This window comes from Ostrinia nubilalis, chromosome 23 (genome assembly GCF_963855985.1).
Source record: "Ostrinia nubilalis chromosome 23, ilOstNubi1.1, whole genome shotgun sequence".
NCBI lineage: Eukaryota > Metazoa > Arthropoda > Insecta > Lepidoptera > Crambidae > Ostrinia > Ostrinia nubilalis.
The window spans coordinates 2219628-2243433 of record NC_087110.1 but is presented as its reverse complement, the minus strand read 5'-3'; the positions used below and the strand labels follow the sequence as shown (position 1 = coordinate 2243433).

General features: G+C 38.0%; 1 protein-coding gene across 1 annotated transcript in view; it reads right to left on the bottom strand.

The window, feature by feature from the left end:
- Positions 1–5102: 5102 nt before the first annotated feature.
- Positions 5103–23806, bottom strand: part of LOC135083298 (uncharacterized) — a 187957-nt gene continuing 169253 nt past the window's right edge. The window contains exon 6 of the mRNA XM_063978039.1: positions 5103–7173. The gene's annotated coding sequence lies outside the window, so the exon portion shown is untranslated. The remainder of the gene's footprint in view (positions 7174–23806) is intronic.

Sequence of the window (23806 nt, the reverse complement as noted above, 5' to 3'; positions counted from 1 at the left end):
CCAACCCGCCTGCCAAGCGTGGCGATTAGGGCAAAACCCTCCAAATGGTGGTAAAAACAAAAAAACGGCCCCTAGTCCCCGGCGGCCCCACTATCCCGGACCACGGTAGCGGTCACGGTAACGGTGGGGCAAGGGGTGCGAAGAATCCCCGGGGGATGCCAGGCTACCAACACCGACGACCTCTGGCCCTGGCAACCTATAACGCTCGCACACTGCGTACAGACGTGAAGCTAATGGAACTCGAGGAAGAGTTGAGCAGGTTACGGTGGGATATCGTAGGATTATGTGAAGTCCGAAGAGAGGGGGAGGACACCATAATTCTTAAATCTGGAAACCTGCTCTATTTCCGGGAGGGCGACCAGCAGTCCCAGGGTGGTGTCGGGTTTATCGTCCACAAGTCCCTTGTCAACAACGTGGTCCAGATCGAGAGTGTTTCGGCGAGGGTAGTGTACCTGATACTCAGAATCACCAAACGGTATTCGCTGAAGGTCATACAGGTATACGCACCGACCACGGAACACCCCGACGACGAAGTGGAGACCATGTATGAGGATATTTCCAGAGCCATACATGGCTCCCGGTCCCATTTGACCGTTGTGATGGGGGACTTCAACGCGAAGCTAGGTAAACGAAGCGATAATGAGCCGAAAGTGGGGCAATTTGGGTACGGAGAGAGGAACGCACGTGGCCAACTGCTGGCTGGCTTTATGGAGAGGGAGGGCCTCTTTATGATGAACTCCTTCTTCAGAAAGCCAAAACAGCGAAAGTGGACATGGCTGCATCCCAATGGCGCTACAAAAAATGAGATAGACTTCATCTTGTCGACGAAGAAGCATATATTCAATGATGTCTCTGTGATCAATTCGGTCAAAACAGGAAGCGATCACCGAATGGTAAGAGGCACATTGAATATCAGACCCAAGCTCGAGAGATGTCGACTGATGAAGTCTACGCTCCGCCCAGCGCCCATCCAACTCCAAAACCCCGAAAGCTTTCAGCTCGAGTTGCAAAATCGTTTCGAATGCCTAGGAGACTGCGAAAATGTGGACAAATACAATGACAGGTTCGTGGAAATTGTCCAAACGACTGGGTCTAAGTTCTTTAAAACCCGTCGTTCAAAAGGAACCAAAAAGATCTCTGACCTCACCAATCAACTCTTGGAAGAGAGACGGAACTTGGTTCTGCAGTCCTCTGAAGATGCTGCTCAGTATCGGCGCCTTAACAGACAGATCTCCAAGTCTTTGACTCGCGACCTACGCCAATTTAATACAGACCGTATTAAAGAGGCGATTGAGCGAAACAAGGGCTCTAAAGTGTTCGCAAGAGATCTGTCTGTTGGCCAAAGTCAACTGACCAAGCTGAAGACAGAGGATGGCAGAGCCATTTCGTCGGGGCCGGAGATATTGGAAGAGGTCGAGAAGTTCTACGGACAATTATACACGAGTGTACGTGCACCTGTCACAAATCTAGCCGAAGACCCAAGAGCTAGACTGACCCGACACTATACCGAAGATATCCCGGACGTCAGTCTGTACGAGATTAGAATGGCTCTCAAACAGCTGAAGAACAACAAGGCACCGGGTGATGATGGAATCACGGCTGAGCTTTTGAAGGCAGGCGGAACGCCGGTACTGAGGGCTCTTCAGAAGCTGTTCAATTCCGTCATCCTCGAAGGAAAAACGCCTACGACATGGCACAGAAGTGTGGTGGTACTCTTCTTCAAAAAAGGTGACAAAACCTTATTGAAGAATTATAGACCCATCTCACTTCTGAGCCATGTCTACAAGCTGTTTTCAAGAGTCATTACGAATCGTCTCGCTCGCAGGCTCGACGACTTCCAGCCTCCCGAACAAGCCGGTTTCCGAAAAGGCTTTAGTACCATAGACCACATACATACGCTAAGGCAGATTATACAGAAGACCGAGGAGTATAATCAACTACTTTGCCTGGCGTTTGTGGATTATGAGAAAGCCTTCGATTCGGTCGAGACCTGGGCAGTGCTACAGTCTCTCCAAAGGTGCCAAATTGACTATCGATATATCGAAGTGTTGAGGGGTTTGTACAAAAACGCCACAATGTCGGTCCGCCTCCAGGATCGGGATTCGAAACCTATCCAGTTGCAGCGAGGGGTAAGACAGGGAGACGTCATATCTCCAAAACTGTTTACCACCGCCCTGGAAGATGTCTTCAAGCTTCTGGACTGGAACGGATTTGGCATAAATATCAACGGCGAGTACATCACCCACCTTCGATTCGCGGACGATATCGTAGTCATGGCTGAGACCTTGGAGGATCTAGGCACAATGCTCGATGGCCTCAGTAGAGCCTCTCAACAAGTGGGCCTCAGAATGAACATGGACAAGACAAAAATCATGTCTAATGTCCGTGTTGCACCCACTCCTCTGAAGGTTGGAGACTCTACACTCGAAGTTGTCGACAATTATGTATACCTGGGACAAACAGTCCAGTTAGGTAGGTCCAACTTCGAGAAAGAGGTCAATCGTCGAATCCAACTCGGATGGGCAGCGTTCGGGAAGCTTCGCCATATACTCATGTCCGAAATACCGCAGTGTCTCAAGACGAAAGTCTTCGAGCAGTGTGTGTTGCCAGTGTTGACATATGGATCCGAAACGTGGTCGCTTACTATGGGCCTCATAAGAAGGCTCAAGGTCACCCAAAGGGCGATGGAGCGGGCTATGCTCGGAGTTTCCCTGCGTGATCGAATCAGAAATGAGGAGATCCGTAGGAGAACCAAAGTAACCGACATAGCTCGCAGAATTGCTAAAATCAAGTGGCAGTGGGCGGGGCACATAGCTCGTAGAGACGATGGCCGTTGGGGCAGGAAAGTTCTCGAGTGGCGACCACGGGCTGGAAAACGTAGCGTGGGCAGGCCTCCTACTAGGTGGACCGACGATCTGGTAAGGGTCGCGGGAAGAGCCTGGATGCGGGCAGCGCAGGACCGTTCATTGTGGAAAACCTTGGGGGAGGCCTTTGTCCAGCAGTGGACGTCATTTGGCTGAAACGAAACCGAAACTTCAAAACTCCAAGTTTGGCTGGTTAATTGGCGGTTCTATCAATTTATGCATAGGCAATCAAGTACAGTGCAATCAATCTATAATCTATAAAAATAATTCAATAATTAATTTATCATGTTCTTTATCAAAATTCAATTAAATTAAATAAATAAATCACATTAACCATCTAATTTTACATTTGAGAGCATTCGTAATATTGTGCATGCTAGCTCGCACATTCTCCTAGTGGCAGTGAGATAACGATCTGGCCAACAAAAGGCAGACTTGTCTCCCGGAGCACTGTGCGCCATCAGTGCGTTCGGTGCCGACGCGTGCAAGGTACAACATTCATATCTAAAGTGAGATATCTAAAGTGAGTGCTGCAAATCGTAGGGGACGCGATGCTTGCTTGTCTAAATGTTACTTTTGTTTATTCATATTTATTTTAGATACAAGTGTATTCATTTGGCAGCTATAATTGACTTAACTTACATACATAGATTTTATTCCCCACTGACAGTATTTTTCTATGCCGCTGAGGTCAGCCAGCGGAAATATTTCTACTTAAATTACAAAAACTACTTATTATTTACATTTTATTATTATTTAATTTAAATTCTTTTTTTTTCTTTCTGATTTTGCTGCTCAAGAAAGCACAAAATTTTATATTTACAACATCTCACGCCCCTCACTTTGGTGGCATCTGGGAAGCTGGTGTCAAATCGGCCAAATATCATTTAAGACGTGTAATAGACACGTCTCATTTAACTTTTTAGAAAATTTCAATCAACACTTTGCACAAGTGGAAGCTATACTAAATGGCCTTCCCTTGTGTCCTTTAACTTCATCCCTTGACAATTCCCTTTTCCTTTCCCCAGGGCACTTCTTAACCAGAAAGACCACTGAATGCGCTGCCGTCACCATCTCTGGAGGCTGATGATGAAAAACGACTCCAGCGCTACGCTCTGTTGGAGAAACTACAATATTATTGGAGAAGAAGTTCGAAATTTTAACCAAATTGCAAATCAGAACAAAATGGAGACAAAGCAAGAGCAAGATAAAGATAGGAGACTCTACAGGAGATTCTACTTCACGAGAAATCTCTCCCACCTCTTTGTTGACGTGCTGGGCGAGTAAACAAATTGCATCCCGGCCCTGATGGAATTGTCCGTGTTGCTGACGTGAAGACCACCTCCGGCAGCTACCGACAGCCCTTAGTGCGGCTCTGCCCGCTGCTCAGCGATGAAGACTTCGAGAGTTGAAGAGCTGGAGCCTTCAACCGGGGGGAGTATGTTGCGGCCCTACTCGCGCCTCGTCATATTCTAATAGCAAAATCTACTTCTAATGTAAATGTCACATAACTTTTGTCAGTCAATACTTTATATTGAGAACCATTGTATAAAATCACTTCTCTTTTGGATTCCGATCGAACAACATCAAAATTGTAACGTCTCAAGAATACAACGAAATAAGCAGTTTCCGAGTTTTATTCATAAAATTCCATCGCGTCTGCAAGGCGCGAACAATCAGGATAATAACCTAAATAAAAATTTAATTACGTACTTTTTATTGAATGTACTATTGTATTACTCTATGAAAGCAATAAAGAAATGTATTATTAACGAATACACTCTACATTGCTCACATTACTAAATAAATAACAAAGATAGTCAAGAGGGTCTTCTACAGTGGCAGTGGCGCCACTCTTGTGATTGAAAGATTTGTAATTAGCATATAATACGATGTTCTTAGCGCTCACTAGTTGGCGCTACTATCTTCTCTAAGCCATCTAGTGAAACCTCTACTAACTGACTCAGTGGAAAACTTGCCTGTTAGGTAGAGGTGTTACTTGTATGACATAGATGTCGCTGCTGTACAATTTGGATTCCACCTTCAGGGAAACAAAACATTTTTGTTAGGTAAGTATTTAATTGTTGTTATTTTTTAGCTAGTACCGCTGAATCAGGTCATTTATTCCAATTTTAGTGAAATAAAAATTAAAAAAAGAATTTACTTAATTGTGGTAGGTAATAATTTTATTCTAGTGCTGTTTTTTACATACTAGGTACATGAAATAATGCTACACCATTCAAATATTTCGTTTATTTCATAAGAATTACAATATGGAGACTTGACAATTTAAAGAAATCTTATAACTAATGACAATAATAGAACATATCCTAGGAATTATGAAAATAGGATACCTAGCTTAATCTATACGGGAATTGATATTTGGATCTTTTAAAATAGAGAGTACATCGAGTAAATCCGATAAATTTTGTCGAAGATTCAAAATTTTACTAAAAATATTTAATTATTTTGAAACTCCGAGAATTTTATCGTAATATTATGTACGTAAAGATATTACTATAACTACTTAGGCAGGTATTGGTTTTTGAAAACATAAGTCTTATGGGAATAAATAAAAAAATGTTGCGAGATGAAAAAATACTTCGCAATACAATGTCAAAAATGTTTTTGACTCTGATCTGCGTAAATACAGTCGTAAGAATTATTTATAATTATTGTAGCAACATCGCAATCATTCCAAAAACATTGCCATACACTATTTTGCAACGGGTTTTTCTTTTTTTTGTTTTTCTCTTTTTTGTATTCGCAATTAGAATTTTCTTCCGTTTTTTAAATAATGCTTTCAAAAACCAGCAACCTTAGAAATATTTCAAATTAAAAGAGTAGGTATAAAAAGGACTAAACCCCTATGACTGTAGTAATTACATCGATAAATGCATAGGTATCAAAACATTTTGTAAACTAACTTCAAAGTTATTTTGTGACTGTTTCTCATTATAATAATAATTTCCATTTAAATTGTCACATAATGCTAGTCATTTAAAGTACTTCAGGTCTTGCCTGATAGAATGCGTGCCTGGGAGAAAAAAATACTACGCTTGCTGATCGCTTGTTACGTCTGGATACGATTTCTATTGCATTTACGATAGATTTTCACTCTCCAGATTTATTTAAGGAATTAATTGACATTTAGACATTTATTTTATATACAAAAATAAATTATTTCAAGTTTAGACTACGGGTTTGCTGATGTTTAAAAAATGGGCCTTTACGTTATAAACCAAAGAAGTCACAGCATTTTAGTTGGAACTTTTCTATGTACTTCTTAAAACATTTTCTATATTCTGGTATAACTTACATACTAACTACTTTTTTGTCTAAAGCAATTTTGTAATTTTTGTAAAGAAAATATTACATTAAACCAGTGAATAATATCCTTTAAGCAAACAACAACTGCCTTTATCAATACTAAAATAATTAGCATTTTGTAACAATTTTATATCTAAGCAAAACAATTTATTTCACTTAGTAAGGCACCTCACATTTTTGGTTTACATTTTTTTTCAAATTTTTAAATATTTTATTCTGCCAATTTCGAGAAACTTTTAATTATATTAGCTTATACTAATTAAGAACACCAAGGAAGTATTACACCGTAATATGGCATTAAAATCATAAATAACAATTTATAATAATTATATCATTAAAGAGATCAAAAATAAGTATTTTTATTTTTATCAAAATTATTAATGTGTGAAAGTTTGGTATTTCTAGGTTCTTGTTTAATAAAAACAAAACTGTAAAAGAGAAACATAGTGGAAAAAAAAGTTAAGAAAATACTCAAAGAAAATTGTTTACGGCCCCTGGTATAAAATTAATCAGGGACCGAAACACATCATGTAATAAATTAGCGCATTCTAGTAATTTTGTTAAATTTGAAAATTAAGAACGTGGATAAGAATTATTTTTAAGGCTTTTTAGACCCAAAACTAGACGTATTCCAGTATCTCTAACGTTTTTCTCCTTTATCAAGACAAATATTTATAATATTGGGATAAAGGAAAAAAATATTTATTTAATACCACATGACCTTAATAGAGTCTATGGGTCCAATTTATATTATAGGACATTCTGACTTGGGATAACATTTTTGGAATAAACCCATAATAATATGGACAAGTAAAAGTCGGTTACGTATGTTTTTATTAAACAAGGACCTTCTAAATATTGATTGCAGTACAATTTAGTCACTATTATGCTATCATTTTAGATGTAAGATAATGTCGTATAATGATCGTTGTCGAATTGTTGGTTCGTAAGAAGGGCATCACTCTGCAAACTCTTGGACCTGGAAAGAGAAAAAAAATGTTTACAACATCTGCAAAAAAGTATTTACGCCAAAAGTCGCAATTACCGTATGAAAAAAAAAATTTTTTTTTACAATAATCACAATAATAACGCATGTTAGAAAGTTTATTGTTAAAGTAAAAAGGTTTATAACAACTGCAAAAATAGCGCCCGTAAAAATAAGTATAAAAAAAGGTTTCTTTTGATTCAAATACAAGAACTAAAGAGGAAAATCAAAATTCGTGTTAAAACTTTTGTGATTTGTAAGCTATTAATATTTTAGCGTTTATGTACTTTATACACGGTAAGGTAAGGTACAGTTTTTGGTATGCAAAATATTCGAAATAATAAGTTTTCCGACGTCCAAATCCGATGTGGGCTGTGCACGTCTAATTGGATGGCTGTTACACCGAACTGTAACTTTAATTTGTCACAAGACTAAAGTGAATTCTACCTACACAGCCTACAATTTTCCTATGTATTTTAGGGGAAAAAGCATTGTGTTACTTGGACATAATTTAGAAAGCTACTATGAGATGTAGAGGGCATCTTTAGTATGAAGCGAAATCACGGTTTTCGTTAGTTAGTATGTTTTTATTAAGTTTAGCTAGCATTCTACCCATGCTATAGGTAAGTTGCTAGATAAAAAAAATGGGAAAGAGAATACAGAAAAGGTAAAATTAAATAAGTACATAAACGCGTTTCTTTCATTTTAAGCTGTTCGCTTGAAAAGATAAGGCCAAACGTATGCAAATTTACTCAATGTAAATACTTTTTGCTTCAATACCGTTACAATGCGGTGTGATACGCAGCCCGTGGCTGCATAACGACGTAACGGTTCCCTCGGATATTTCCTATTTATCTCCTTTTTCGGCGCGACGGCACTATCTGGCGTCAATGTGCCAGAAAAGGACTGATAGTGTCACGAGGGTTGCTTTATGAATGGAATTTAAATTTAAATAATTGGATGGCCATTGGTGTCGGTTAAGGTTATGGCCAAACGGTTTATAATTTAAAAAATATAGACCCCAAATAATGGGAAAAAGGGCTAGGGAAAGGAAGAAGTGAATTTTAAAAATAGTCACACAGTCACACTTCTCATATTCCACAAGGTGGACAGACGACCTCATAAAGGTGGCTGGAAGGCGCTGGATGCAGGCTGCTACCAACCGGCCAATTCGGAAATCATTGGAGGAGGTCTCATGTTCAGCTGTGGACGTCCTATGGCTGAAATCATGATAATGATCATGATGATGAAAATGCTTCATCAGGCATGTTTCCCTAAACTTATTTAGAACCTTTTGAACACCTATGTTTTACCTAGTGTAACTAAAGTGTGGTCATGCTAAGAAACCTAATAATACCTTCCCAAACTAAGGACGTCTACTGCTCTGCCATGAGCCCCTGAGTGAATAAATGTACTAACATCGTTCTTCATTAAAAAGTTCCACCTTTTTCCATCGATGCCGTCAAATTCCGAAGTTCTCGAACTCTTATGCAATAAATCGGCATTTCTTAATTAGGGTTGGCAGGCAGCTAATAATATGGGTATTCAATTATTTGTAAGTAATTATCATCATTACCAGAAAGCAGGTTATGTGGTATCCACTGCAGGACAAATGTCTTAAAAATAGGATTTGGCCGACACAGTATTTTGACATTGTCCATGTTTGGTGTTCACTCAATTGTTCTTGGAGAGTGACACACTGAGAGGTGTACATGTACCCTGGAATGGACCTAAATATTGAATATAAAATTTAAAATTTATATTCTTCTTTATTGAAAACTTTTAGGCAATCTGAATATACTACCTACTCGTATGGGGCAATCGACGGGGATCGAACACTGGTGTGTCCAATCGATGCCCAAACCATTTTGCCATAGTCGTCTTAAGTTTTGGAGACCCTGATCAGGGTCAACGTACGATATCCGACGTAAATCAAAGAAATTGTGAGATTAAAAGATACGTCGCCGTAATGCAATGGCATCCATCTTGTACTCGCGTTATGCAAGAGGTTTGTTTAAAACCATTAAAAGTTTATCGGATAACTCGTTACTTAATCGATAAATTCTTAACGATGTTTGATTTAATCACTTTTTTATGCCACTGAATAATGACGTTGAGATTTCGTGCTTTATTTGTTACAAAGTTTTTAAACTTTCAGAGAGTAAGCTATTAAATAATGTATTTTTTGTTGTTATAATTTTGATTGGTTTCTTTAGTTTACTTTTCCAACATATACTTTACTAGCTTTTGCCCGCGGCTTCACCTGCGTGAAATTTAGTTTGTCAGAGATCGTCATAAATTATAGCCTATATGTTATTCTAGGTTATAAAGAATAATGCTGTAGAGTTTCATCAAATCCGTTCAGTAGTTTTTGCGTGAAAGAGTAACAAACATCTATCCAGACATTCAGACATCCAGACATCCAAACTTTCGCATTTATAATATTAGTAGGATACTGGCTAAATAAAATTCTTCTCACTGCAGTGCTGGCAAAGATTCATTTTTACCATAATAATATTAATTTAACTTGTTTTCTCTATTTTCCTTTATCGCTCTTCATGAGAAAGTTGTTTCCAATAAATGCTACCTAATACAGCAGTAGGTAGTCAGTCTAATTTTAGATTAAAACATTATTCTATACCATTTAATTTCTATAAAGCAGATAGATATTACTATTATAGGTCGCGCAACAAGAGTTGAGGCCATCAACACAAGATTTGTATTTGTATACGCTGGACTGTGCTTTCTGTCTCGCTTGCAGATAGGTATTACAAGAGCGTGATAGAGTGTATAGACCAGGAGTGGCCAACTTGAATAGACATAAGATCTACTGTGTACTAACAAAACCCTGGGTGATCTACCGCTTACATACTTCTGGAAATCTTAAATGAAACAGCATAGTTTAGTACACAATCATATAGTATTTTTTGACTGGACTAAACCGGTTGACTACCCCTGGTATAGACGTAATACATTGAACTGTTCCTGTGACATTGACAGGGGGCGCCACCGTCAATGCTGGATCGCTGGTTCCGATATTTGCTATGTTGGAAACATATAGTTGAACGATGGTAGCGCCCACTGTCAATGAGTTTGGTGATATTTGAACTTGAATGTATAATGTAATGTAAAGGCTGACAAAGATGATCGACTTTCTTCCGCCACTTCTTCTCAGCACCAGCCCATATGTTGTCCCGAAGTGGTGGTAGGCCAAGCTATATTTTGGGACGTGTATTTATAAGGGATTTATCCCAAGTACTGAATAAAGGCTTTGACTTTGTTGTTTGTGTTAAAACATTACCTCCTAGTGTGAGTACTACTTACTACTTACTACTACCTATCAGTGTGACGCCCGTATTCACAAACATTACTATGAGGTCTCACAGTGCCCGTGGACGCACAGGATGATACACGAACCAATCACAGAGCTCTATTCAACGCTGTGCGTTCGATTTGCTGCTTCACTTAAGAAAGCATCGTTTGTGAATATGAGCGTGAATGTGTTTGCCTCAACTTTCGTTGAGCGGCCTATACATCGAAGCTATCTGATCGTACACACTGAAAATGGATCCTAAGTTTTACTTTCGTATTAAAAGATTATCTTTACGAGCAACCTATAAAACGGCCGTTTCCAATATATTTCAAAGTTTTATCCCTTTAAAGGTACATCCATTCGCCTATACGGGAGTCGTATACATAATTCATGGGGTATTTTTAGCCCGCACTGGTCTCAAGAGTCAAGACTAGACTTAGCAAAAAGTTGACTTTGACTTTTTATGCCTTGATCGAGGTGTGGTGAACGAAAGAACGTAAAAGCGCCCGCAATTTTAAATCTATTGCTGAGTAAATTGCCCCGAGCCACTTGCTCGGGAATGGTTGAATGTTAATATAAAACTACCATATTGTGCTGTATTACCATATTTTAGTTATTATGAAATATTTTCAGAAAAACAAATGAATATCGATAATTTGGAATACATGTATGTGTGACGATTGGACCAAGTGACCGTAAGAAAAATAGGTTTATGAATTGATGAATTTATGTTGTAGACGTACCCAGTCAAAAACCTATTGAGTTTGAATGGAAACATATACATATGACGTCCTAGGTTTTTAAAGTCAATTGATCAATTGTTAGATGAAATTCAAAACAAAAAAATATATACAAATATCATAAATAAATACCATTATCTTTTACCATCTTTTTGGAGTTACCAAGTTCATGGAATAATCTGTGAACACTTTTCGTTCCATTATGGTAAGATAAACAACAGTAGGTACTTGTCTATGATTTTATCGTTGTATCTATCCTCCATAATATAGAGGAGTTCTATCAAGATTGTCAGAAGTGTAAAAAGTAGTTTTAAATGTTGCACACATCAATAATTCAGATGGCAATATAGATCGTACTAGTTTAGAAGTAGAATATAATATTTAAATTCGTTTTAAACTATAGAAAAAGGGAAAATGATCATTGACGTAGAGGAGGATCCATCGAGCTTCAAAAGAATTCGACAAAAGCAACAAAAATCCACAATTGATTAACCATAATTCATTTTAGGTAATTTTTTTGGTCTCCACTGCGGGAGCACGAATCTCTCTAATTTACCAGAGGCAAATGAAGGATTTGGCCTGTACTCCTCTAGCCTCTAGCCCAGTCTTTTCCAAAGTGGGCGATAACGCCCCCTTGTGGGCGCTGCAGGCTTAAAGGGGGGCGGTAAGAGACCCAGAAAAAAAAATCGGGACGTTGTGTAGAGGCTTGGGCGGCGTCATCTACTAGGAGGACTCTTAGACACCGACTGAGCTCGACTCTTGACTACAAAAATGGGGGGCGCTAAAAATAATTTATTCTCAAAGTGGGCAGTAGACTAAATAAGTTTGGGAACCCCTGCTCTAGCCAGACGGTTTGGAAAGGCCTGGTGTTCGCGATATTTTGTTCCTTAGACACCTGTCACGACATCCATGTGAAGAGTAGAGTGTTATACTGCTCTGCCAAAACCGCTCAACACGGCCTTATTTCGCTTCAGCCATAAGACGTCCACTGCTGGACAAAAGCCCGGTCCAAAATTTCCATTTCTAAACGTAATTTTGTCGCAGATTGATGTGCTGTTGGAACAATTAAAGACACTTTATCATATTAATTCCAACAACAGAAATATCGTCGCGTAAAAACATCACAATTAATCACCAGTCCAGAAATAGGTTATTCTGTAAAACACGCTAAATACCGAGGCGCGGCGTGTCGTGCGAAAACTGGGCTCGGTTGTCCATTAGGGACATTAAATTGAGCAATTAGAGGGAAATTGCTGAAAGTATGACACCAGCTATGCTGGGGGTCGACTCTGAAACTCGTGGATGTCTATCGACTAACAAACTATGAGAACACATCAACTTAAACATTGGCACTTCTTATGTGGATGTATAAAATAGATAAAACACACTTTATTGTGCACAACAAAAGACAAGAAAAGAAACAGAAAGAAAAATATAAAAGTACAAAAGAAAAGGAAAAGATAAATGAAGTACCTACTTATGTGCTATTTTGTAACAAAAATGATTAGTATGATGTGCTTTCGATTGTTCATGATGAATATTATGATATTATTGAAACATCAAAATGAAATACTCATCCCAATTTAAAATTTTATTCATTAAAACGTGCTGGTTTGGTTTCTGGAACTGTTTTGGAAATAACTTACGTTTTCCAAAGTAAACCCCCAGATTGGGCGAAGTCAATTTTGCTAATTAATACATAATAACTTAGAACTCTGACCTTAAAGGTCGAAGAAGGTTGTCGGGATAGTGAAATGTCAAATTGGAGTTTTAAATAACTACGTATTGCCATCAGTTGATTGTCTGCCTCGCCTTGATTAAAATTTTGTGATTTTGCACGTAGCAGTCTATCTCCGACGTTGTAGGGTTAAATGGATGGAAAACTTTCCGTTTAGCAACCCTGCTGACAACTCACTATACGTCTGTCATGATATGGTTAAACCAACTAGTCCTCAGAACGTGTCATGGCTTTCTTCGTTGCCACAACATGACCAATTTTCATAAAGCTGCCACGGGACAAATTCGCGATGTGGACGTTTCATAGTGACCACGCGTTGTGAGCTATTTTTTTCGCTCAATCAGTGTTTTCAGTCTTCAAACATAAAAGTAAAAACTGTCTGTGGTTTTTTTAAAGTTGTGAAGACGCACTTTTGCAACAAAAATGCACAGTCTGAATGCTGTTGCTGACTTATTTTAGCATGATACTCGGAACGTTATGAACTTTGATAGGTATAATAATTTAAAAACCACGCTTTCCCTGAAATTTGAAATTAATTAATATAATGCAGAAAGGTGCATTCTAATTGAACGATTACGGTAAACATTGCATGACGGGCGGCCATTAGTGCAATGTTTATGGTAAATGGAATCAAACGTTGTTACGTTGTTAAGTTGTTTATAGTTAAAACTGTTAGTTGGTTTCCAGTCTGGATTTGGTAAAAAATAATAAACCATTCTTGACTTGTAGACAAATAGAAGCTCTATTTGTCTTTTGCTTTTGTTACAGATTTGTAAATATTATAAAAATGTGGCAACAGCACTATAAACGTCTGGAAATGAAAAGTACCTATAGTTTCTTTTTTGTCCCGAATATTTCTTACATGTTTGTTTTATTTTTTGGACTCTACTAGAGATTTTATTGAATATTACCAAGATATGTATATTTAATGTGAAGAGGAACTTATTACAACAAGCAGGAAAAGTACTCGTAACAACTAGAAAAAATGGCGTCATTTTTCTCCAAGTTACTTATACTCGTAAGCTATGAGACCTACCGAATTTAGAATGTACTATAGATATTTTTTTTTATCCACAACGAGGTTCTTGATCTGTATCTCACCTGATGGTAAGTGACAATCAGGCCGGAGGTGGAAGCGAGTTTCACCCGGAATCCTCAACCACAGAGGAACTGGCTATCTTACCTCTAACTGCCGGAACACAACAATGCTGTTAACATTGTTGTTATGGCGACAGACTTAGGTAAGATGGTGGTAGCTAGCCAGGTGGACTTGGAACAAGCCCTACCACCAACCAAACCGAACTGAAAAATCTGCCCCCATGCCCCAATAAATGTATCTTATTCGCACATGTAACTCAAAATAAACTTTAAGCGACAAAAGGTACCGAAGCTACCGAGCAAGCTACCGAATCTGTGGGTAAATATTATGTTATTCCACCAACACAAAAGACGAATGAGCCATCAGTTCAGTGATTGATCGCCGAATTCCAAAGCATTTACCGCGATCCATCATGAACTGGCCTCAGGTCTAGGTCGTAATGACACACCTTTGTATAGGCGGCACATCAAGCTGTGTATTTGTATTAAGTTAAGTGTGATTTTTCAACAAAAAAAGTCTAATGTGTTGGTATTATAGATATGAAACAAATTAATTTAATTATGACCTGTGCCCAGCATGATGTAGTAGGTCAAACTTTTGAGGAACTTGCTGCCCTAATAGATATACATACTGGCAGCCGCACGCGACTTCGTACGCATGGATCCCGCTTTACCCCCTTAGGGGTAGAGTTTCCTAAAATCCCGTTTTAGATCACCTACGTTTTAAAACCCTCATGTAAAATTTGAGACTCCTAGCACTTGTAATTTCTGAGATTTCGTAATGAGTGAGTGAGTGAGTCAGTCAGTCAGTGACCTTTTGTAGATATAGATTAGAAACCGAATCAATTTCGCTATCGTTTCATAGAGCAAAATGAAAAAAAGTCAATTTTGGAATTACAACTTTGACTTAGGACAGACAGACAGACAGAGTTACTTTCGCATTTATAATATTAGTATAGATATAGATTAATAAAGCTATTTTATTTATTTCTCATTTGCATAGACAACATAATAAGCTTTAGATTTGACCACCCAAAAAACATCCTGCATACAATAATAAGTTAGTATTTGCCCGCTGTGTTTAGGTATGTCATTTTAATTAGCCAGTTACTCCTAAATCATGTTTTGCCTTCTAACATTAGAGTTTGATTATGAAACCAGTCGAAACTGAAACTGTACTTACTTATGAATCTTAGGACAAGCTAAGTATTAAGTAACAATGTATTTGAATTTTATAAGTTGCAAAATATCCATCGTTTCCGACTCAATCTCTTCGAATGTTAAAGAGAAATAGAAAAAACTGGAATTTAATTTGTTTGTTTAATGTATGTAAGTATGTCCTCTCCACAGAACAGATTTTTCTGTTTCGTGTTGTAGTCCTCTCTATGGATTCTCTGTAAGAGATCATTAATTCTTATCAATGAGATTGCCTTTGTCTTTTTTTGATTTTGTATTTTTGTGTCGTGTGCTATAAAGAGCAGTCTGTATTTAAAAGAATATTTATACGGTTTCCAGATTGACTCCTCATCCTAAAAATATCTATGGATTCCAAAATTGCACCTGCAAATGCCATTTGCCGGGTCGGAAGCGACTGCGTGACATTTGACAGGCTCACCTTGATCCGTGACTTTCTATATTTGCATACACACAGACACAGAGCTTTATTAATATGATTAATGCTCTAACATGTCATGTACTTAGATATTATGACTATTTGCTGTTATTAGACTTGCAAGGTTGTATTTGTAGGTGCAGATAATTTAGAATATGTTTACAATAACAATAATGAGGTTTTTCTAAACAAAACACAGTCAACAGGACATCAGACTATCATTTTTTTTTGCAAAATAGCACGTATTGCAACAACATAAGATGCTACAGTAGGTAATTAATACCTTGATGTAGGTATATGTACTTTAGTCACTATCCCCCTTATTTTCCCTTTGTTTTTCACCTGTCATCCGCTTTGCAATGGAGGGAAATCGAACCTTAACTTCGAACTCCTCCTATGTTCTTCTGATTAATTTCGTTGCGGGTCCAATGACAGTTTAACTTTCCCCGGGACAAACTTGACCTTCATTGGTTGGGTTTTTATGGCGGTCAAGCTGTAGATCCTGGCTACACAGGAGTTGCAGCGGTGGGAACGAGAGGTGGGAATAGTCCCGTATCCCCTTACAAAAAGCTAGACTCTGATTGAACTCTGGTTTAAATTGTCATTTAGTACGGAAATGTCATTTTAAACCAGTGTTCGTCCCGGGTTTAATTTTTTTGACATAATTATGTCGTGACAGAGCATACAAACTGAAGCACATTTGACCCAAAAACACTCCCTAGGGCTAATTTTATACTTCAGTCATGGACTAAGTTAAGCAGTAAACCTATACATATCGGATACTCTTATGTACATAGGCACTTACAGGGCAGATATGTACCATCCTAGACTGCATCTCACTTAACACCAGGTGCGATTGCGGTCAAATACCTGCCTTGTCTAGCATAAAAAAAATGTACAAAGCCGGACGTGATTTGACTTTTAAAAATGCCGATCAAATCAGATGGCCCGCTCGTAGGAGGTATAGGTGACGTGTTTTAACTAAATATTCTTAACCTTTAAAAAGCCAAAAGTGCTCACAACAGACTCTTCAAACCAGGAACCGAAGATACGTTATTAATATAGGTTTCTGAATTGATACTTTAAAGCTTGAGCGTACTCATTTTCGACTGAACAGCTTAAGTGAGTAAAAAAAAGCACGCTCAAGCTCAATTCACAAACCAGGGTTAGTCATTTACGCCCATTCACAAACGATGCTAGCTTAAGTAAAGCAGCAAATAGAACGCACAGCGTTGAATAGAGCTCTGTGATTGTTTCGTGTGTCACCCTGTGTGCACTGTGAGATCTCATAGTAATGTTTGTGAATACGGGCGTTAGTCTCTAGATGTTGTTCATATTTACTAACTCAGCATTTTATTTGCATTTAGTTAAAATGTCGTAGATGACGTAATGAATACACTTTAGAAGCTCATAAAATTTACTCGGTTATGAACTTTAAGAAATACGTCAGAAATGCCTTTAAAACAAAAATAATAAACAATCTGGATGTTTAAGCACTAAACGTTAATACAATGACGGCTTCAAAACCTAATTGAATGTAACTCCGAACATGATAATAAGTTTGCGAGTGCATTAAGATGCAGTCGTGTTTAAAGATATTTAACGAAAGGTCACAGTTGTAAAATGTTGCATGAAGGATACAACAATAGTGGCATAGATCAATCCGCAGATGGGACAGTGCGATGAAGACGTTATTTATGTGCCTAGCAAAGTTAAGCACAGTCGAGGGACTAAATAGCTAGCATTCCTGATCTTAGCTACATACTTACATTATGAAATTTTCGACTTCCCGCGTGTTTGGTTAAATGTTTTTATTTATTTTTGGATGGGCAAGTAACGTTTTTTCATTGTTTTGAATTTAAGTCCGAACATCAGGAAAGTACTGCCCAAATAACCTAAATGAAGCACTTTATTTATAAAATGTCTTGCAACACAAAAAAATTGATGCTCTCGAGAACCTAAATCCAATTCCGCTGTATACACTTAAGCATAATTATATCAGACGTGTTTAGCAAAAAACAAACTTTATAGAACAGTTAATTGAGTCAAAAACCAATTAAAGTTATGACATCGTCCAATTATGGCGACGTTTTTGCTCGCCAAAAGCTTAATGATGTCTTAAAAATACGCTTAATACGTTGTGTGGGCTAATTGCTATCGAAATCGTTCAAGTTTCGATTGTGTCAGCCATTATGTGCCGTTATTTTACCACAGTTCGCGAATCGGTAAAAAATATGTTACGGAAAAACCGGAGATTTTTTAATGAGGCGATAATCTACCATTTACTACTTTAGACAGTAATTAACATTATCATTAACTGTCTATGTCTATTATAATATTTATAGCCAAAAAGCTAGCCAAATTCGTATTCTATCTTGTGGGTTTAGATAACTGAGGTGCGACTTCCCAACAAAGCAGGAGTAGGTATATTTTGTCAAGAAATTTAATTTAATTGTCATTTCTCTATAGAAAATAGCCAAGATGAATTCATGCATTTGTTTCGTACATGAAAGAGAGAGAGAGAGAGAGAGAGAAATTAGACAAGATTTTACTCAAAATAAATTATCTTCAGACTTTTTTACGCTAATCTTTTGGCTTGGCTGTTTCTATGGTGTAGCTCCCCTGAGCTATGCTTTTATGTGCTTAACTTTGCTAGGCACATAACTGCCTAGTTACACTCGTATGTATTTCTATTATTAGTGGGAACTAAGTGGCGAAAAATCAAGGTAGGTTTTGAGGTCTTATTCATGCCAAAAGAAGAAGCTACGAGTACATTTTCATAACGCAATGAAGTGACACTTCTGTAAGCCTTTTACTCTGTGCCACTATCAGAATGCTGTCGGTAAATGTCAAACTTTCGCGCAGGATCCACCTGCTGCAAATATCATCGCACTGCGCACGTAGGAAGTGCTTATTGTTACTACCTATCTATTTACTAAAGTAGGCTTTAGATAGATTACTTTTTTTGATTACAATTGTATTTGGAAAGAAGCTAGTTTAGTTTTAACTTATTTATTTATTATTCATTATTGAGCAATTACATATTTGATTTAAATAGTTTAAATGTATAGTATAGATGAGTTTCTTGCGCTGCTTCTTTTCAGCACTGGCCCATTTATTGTCCCGAAGCAGTGGTAGAATTAATAAAATGCAAATTTAAGTATTTTGTAAGAAATAATCTCTGGATACTCTTGACTGAACTTATTTTTCATCATCATTCGGTCTAAGGAAGCCCACTGATTGACATAAGCCTTTTTACCCAAGGAACGCCACAAAGTACCTACCATTTTGGGTTATTCCGTATTCGACCCATGACAACTCTACCCACTCATTATTTTTTCCTTACTCAACACAATTTTGATATACCGTGGTAATCTCTAGGAACCACGATACGTTTTACTTTTGGAAAAGTCTTCTACCAATTAAAACCTACACTATTTAGATAAATATAACATAGGCTATATTACTGGTTAAGATTGACATATTTTGTTCAATCCAGGGAAAGACAGGGTTACCTACTAGTTAATATGACCTAAATTGATTTATTGCAATATTTTCCTCAAGTTTATGATGATGGTTTTAAAGCATAGCTAGTTGAATAAATAAACGGAATACAGACCGGGACTCGCACGTAAAGCCTTCCCATTAGGCTATACGTACCAGCATACCTGATCATACTTATCATAATGACTGGCAACAGGACGAGTGACGTCACATCCGCAGTCATCGACCGGGGGACTAGATCCGAGGGATTTATTGCGCTTTATTGATTAGCGGAGAAATTATTAGTTAACGGTGTGCTATGTGAAACAAGTCGTGTGTTTACTTGTTTTAGTTTCCCGCGACTTTGAACGGCTAAGGCCCGGTTTCCACTAAAGCGGAGCGGAGCGGAGAAGTGTTTTTGAATGACCAATCAGATTTAATTATTTCCACTTCGTCGGCCGTTTGGTGTAGTGATTCAGAACGGACTACTATGCCGAGAGGTCCCGGGTTCGATTCCCGGCCTGGCAGAAATTGTAATGATAATAAGTTCTGTGACGAGTCTGGGTGTGACTATGATATGTTTATGTATGTATTTAAAAACTTTATATAAGTAGTATATTCGTTAAGCTAGCACCTATAACACAAGCATATAAGTTGCTGTGTAAAATTGTCCAAAGATTTATTATTATTATTACTTTTCTTCTCCGCTTCGCACAAGTTCGCTCCGCGCCACGCCATTGCGGCTGTCAAATTCTATAGAAAAATTTAACGGCCCAACACTTCTCCGCTCCGCTCCGCTCCGCTCCGCTTTGGTGGAAACCGGGCCTTAAGTTTGGCCTGCCACAAAAGACATCAACGCGCGTATCCATATTTAAGAACTGGGATAAAAACTATCCTATTTTTTTCCTGTGCCTTTAGCTGTCTTTACACCGAATTCGTGCATGTTATTGTGTGAAAGAGCAAAAGACAATGCCATAAGTGTTTACTTATTTTCGCTTTTTCCACGACTTCGAATGGGTTAATTTTGACATGTCATTGTTACAAAAAGACATCAACGCACGCGTGTTTTTTTTAAACCGGGATAAAAACTATCCTGTGTATGTGTTGCAGTCAAAACTCATAATCGGTCAAAACCACTTTGACTGCAAAAATCAGTCAAAAATGGTTTTGACTGATGCCCTTGGTCAATATCACTTTTGACTGATTTTTCCAGTCGAAAGTGGTTTTGACCAAGGATGTTAGTCAAAATCGGGTTTTGACCGATTATGAGTTTTGACTGTAACATATGTATGTATGTATGTGTGTATGTGTGTACATCAAGGTAATCACTGTAGCATCTTATTGTAGTTTTAATAGCTTCTATTTTACAATTAATTGTGTAGTTGAACGGTTTTTATGGTAGTTTCAATTTAGTTTACACATTTAATTGTTGATAATCCAAACGATTGTTTTGGCTTTACAGAGTTTACTTAGAAATAGATTTGTAACACAAAAAGCGAGCGTAATTTAATATTAAATAAAAACATATTTATTTCCATATCAAACCAGAAAAACTAAAAAACGTGTAGAATAGAAACCTTTTCTGGATGTTCTGATGCTTAATGGCTCGTGAAATCAACAACAAGTTCCATATTGAAAGTATAATTAAACAATACACTGAGTGAGTTATAATGTACATTTAATCATCATTATTTATAATTAAATCTTTAGTTTATACCTTTCTATTAGTCGGTTGTTTTTTACACGTAATGTGTTTACTAAAATGGGTTCTGCTTCAACCACACCAACGCGTGCAGGGTACTCATCTAGCCGTGTAGCATGTAATGTAACATGCAATAAACGTTTTATCTATCTATCTATCTATCTAATGTATCAGACTAGCGGCCGCCCGCGACTTCGTACGCGTGGATCCCGTTTTACCCCCTTCATCTATCTTACGCGGTTTAGATTTTTTCTTACAAATGTTTTTTCCCGCTAACTCCCGTTCCCGTGGGAATTTTGCAATATTCTGTTGTGACTAAGCTTTAAGTTTACTAAGGTACCTGCATGCCAGATTTCAAGCGTCTAACTTAAGCGGTTTAGATTTTTCATACAAAAGGATTTTCCCGCTAACTCCCGTTCCCGTGGGCATTTTGCAATATCCTGTTGTAACTAAGCTTTAAGTTTACTAAGGTACCTGCATGCCAAATTTCAAGCGTCTAACTTAAGCGGTTTAGATTTTTCATACAAAAGGATTTTCCCTCTAATTCCCGTTCTCGTGGGAATTTCAGGAATTATTTTCTTAGTGCACCTCTACGGTACCTAAGCTACGTCCCTTCCAAATTTCAAGTGCCTACGTTTAGCCGTTTAGGCTGTGCGTTGATATATGTCAGTCAGTCAGTCAGTCAGTTTCTCCTTTTATACATACATATATTTAGATACTGTATCAAGTGAGTACATAGGCATGAGCCCGCTGCGAGCTGCTCGCGCGTGGTTCGCAGGGAGATCGCAGCGACCCGCCGACTGGCGGTATCACTGCGAGCACAAAGGCGGCTCGCAGTAGGATCCAGGAGCTCGCAGCCAGATACGCGATGACCGTGGACGAGCCGTACTCACTTGAAGGTTGGTTACGTTACATGCTACGTTACGTGCTACATGGCAGGTGAGTACCCTGCCAAAACGGCGCGATCATAGGGAAATGACAGGTCTCGTGAACTGTCATGGGTCGCGCGACCTGTCATTGGATCTGATCAAAGGATCTGCACGCCTTGGTGTGGTTAAAGCTTTATTGTCGATTTGGCACAGTTAACTCATAGAGAAAAGCATTTCAAACTTGTCACACTTTATATTTCTTATGACAATTTGACGTGATCTTATTTACATTTGTGACGAATTTACTTGCAAAGGTGTGACGAATAGACTTTCGCCCGTATTCACAAACGATGCTTGCTTAAGTGAAGCGGCAAATCGAACGACCAGCGTTGAATAGAGCTCTATGATTGGTTCGTGTGTCACCCTGTGCGTCCACGCGCACTGTGAAACCTCATAGTAATGTTTGTGAATACAGGCGTTTGTTGCAAAACAAAACCCTCCCTAAAATGTTGCTAATAAAATCTTCATCTTCATAGTTCTGTGTATAAATAATAATTAATGTTAATGTTTACAATGAGAAAATAGCTAAAGGCATTGATGTCTCAATAAATATCTGTAAGGGTCAAACCACACTTATCTTTACATGGAGTGAAGTAAAGTCGCAAAATGCGAACTTAAATTAAATCAAATAAAATGTGTATTGTGAAGACAGAAAGTTCTCATTGGAAAATGGCGCAACGGAAAAGGTATTTCCACATTTAACGAAAGCCTGTGTTTTAGAGGTAGTTATTATTAAGTTATTGATAATGGCACAAGTTTATTCTGAGGACCTCTACGAGTTTGTTTCGGGGCTTCGTCTTAGCACTAGAGAACAGACTAAGTCAATCAACGGTTAATTTTTTTATGTTCATAAGTAACAAATCTTTTATTTATAATTTACCAAATCTCGGTCAAAATTGAATAAACAACCGTTTTGGAAACCTGTCCAAAGACTCCAAAGGCTGTCAGTATGTCAACCATTCACTGCGCCGTGATCCGGGCACTTATCAATGTGTTTCAATAATCAGTCATCGTTTGTTCCTGCGTTTCTTCTCTCTCGAAGCGCTGGTAGGGCCCAAAAGATAAGGAGACATGTAAAGTGCCCCTTAAGGGCTATTTTTTACTGTATGTATTTGACGTTCATAAGTGCCACCAGTGGCAAGTGGCAAGCCAGTGACAAGGTGGACCGACGACATCATAAAGGTAGCAGGGAAGCGCTGGTCGCAAGCCGCTACCAATCGATCAACATGGAAAGCATTGGGGGAGGCCCATGTTCAGCAGTGGACATCCTATGACTGAAATGATGATGATGATGATGAAGTGCCACCAGTGGTCAAAATTGAATAAAATATTTTTGATTTTGATTTGATTTTTGTACAGTGTGGTGTGGTCCTAACAAAGCATTTCCACATAACAGTAAGCCACCGATGAGCATTTTCAATAGAGATAGGGTGAGCATAAATCGCTTGAATCTTTATATTTCGCAACCGCAACTCGTGATATGCCATCCGATACGAGTTGAGGAATCTTGAATGTACCGACTGGTGAAGACGATAAACAAATTGCATTTCTATAAACAGTATAAATGTTAAAGCTACTATATTAATGAAATAACAAAACACTGCGCGCTATAAATCTCTATCACTATAATCTTAAAGAGATGATTTCAAAAATTCGAAAATTAATTATGATTAAAAGTGTTTATGGCATCATTTGAAGCCTTATCTATATTTCACACCGAGTTATCTATGAACCTACATTGTGATTTGAATAAAAATGGCTAAATGCAGATATTAAGAGTTAATTAACAGATTGTTTCGATTACACGAACGCGGACTACATAAGTACAGTGGATATAATATCTTACAGGCTTTTTTATTCTCCACGTTTATGACATTATTTACAGAAAAATACTTTTAGCTCTGAATGAAATCGCTGGATGAGGGTTCTTTCAAATTAGGCGTTTTGAGCAGGACGTCAGTCGTATCGTGTGTTTGCGAGGCCGCACACTCTGTTGGTAATTGATTGTCATT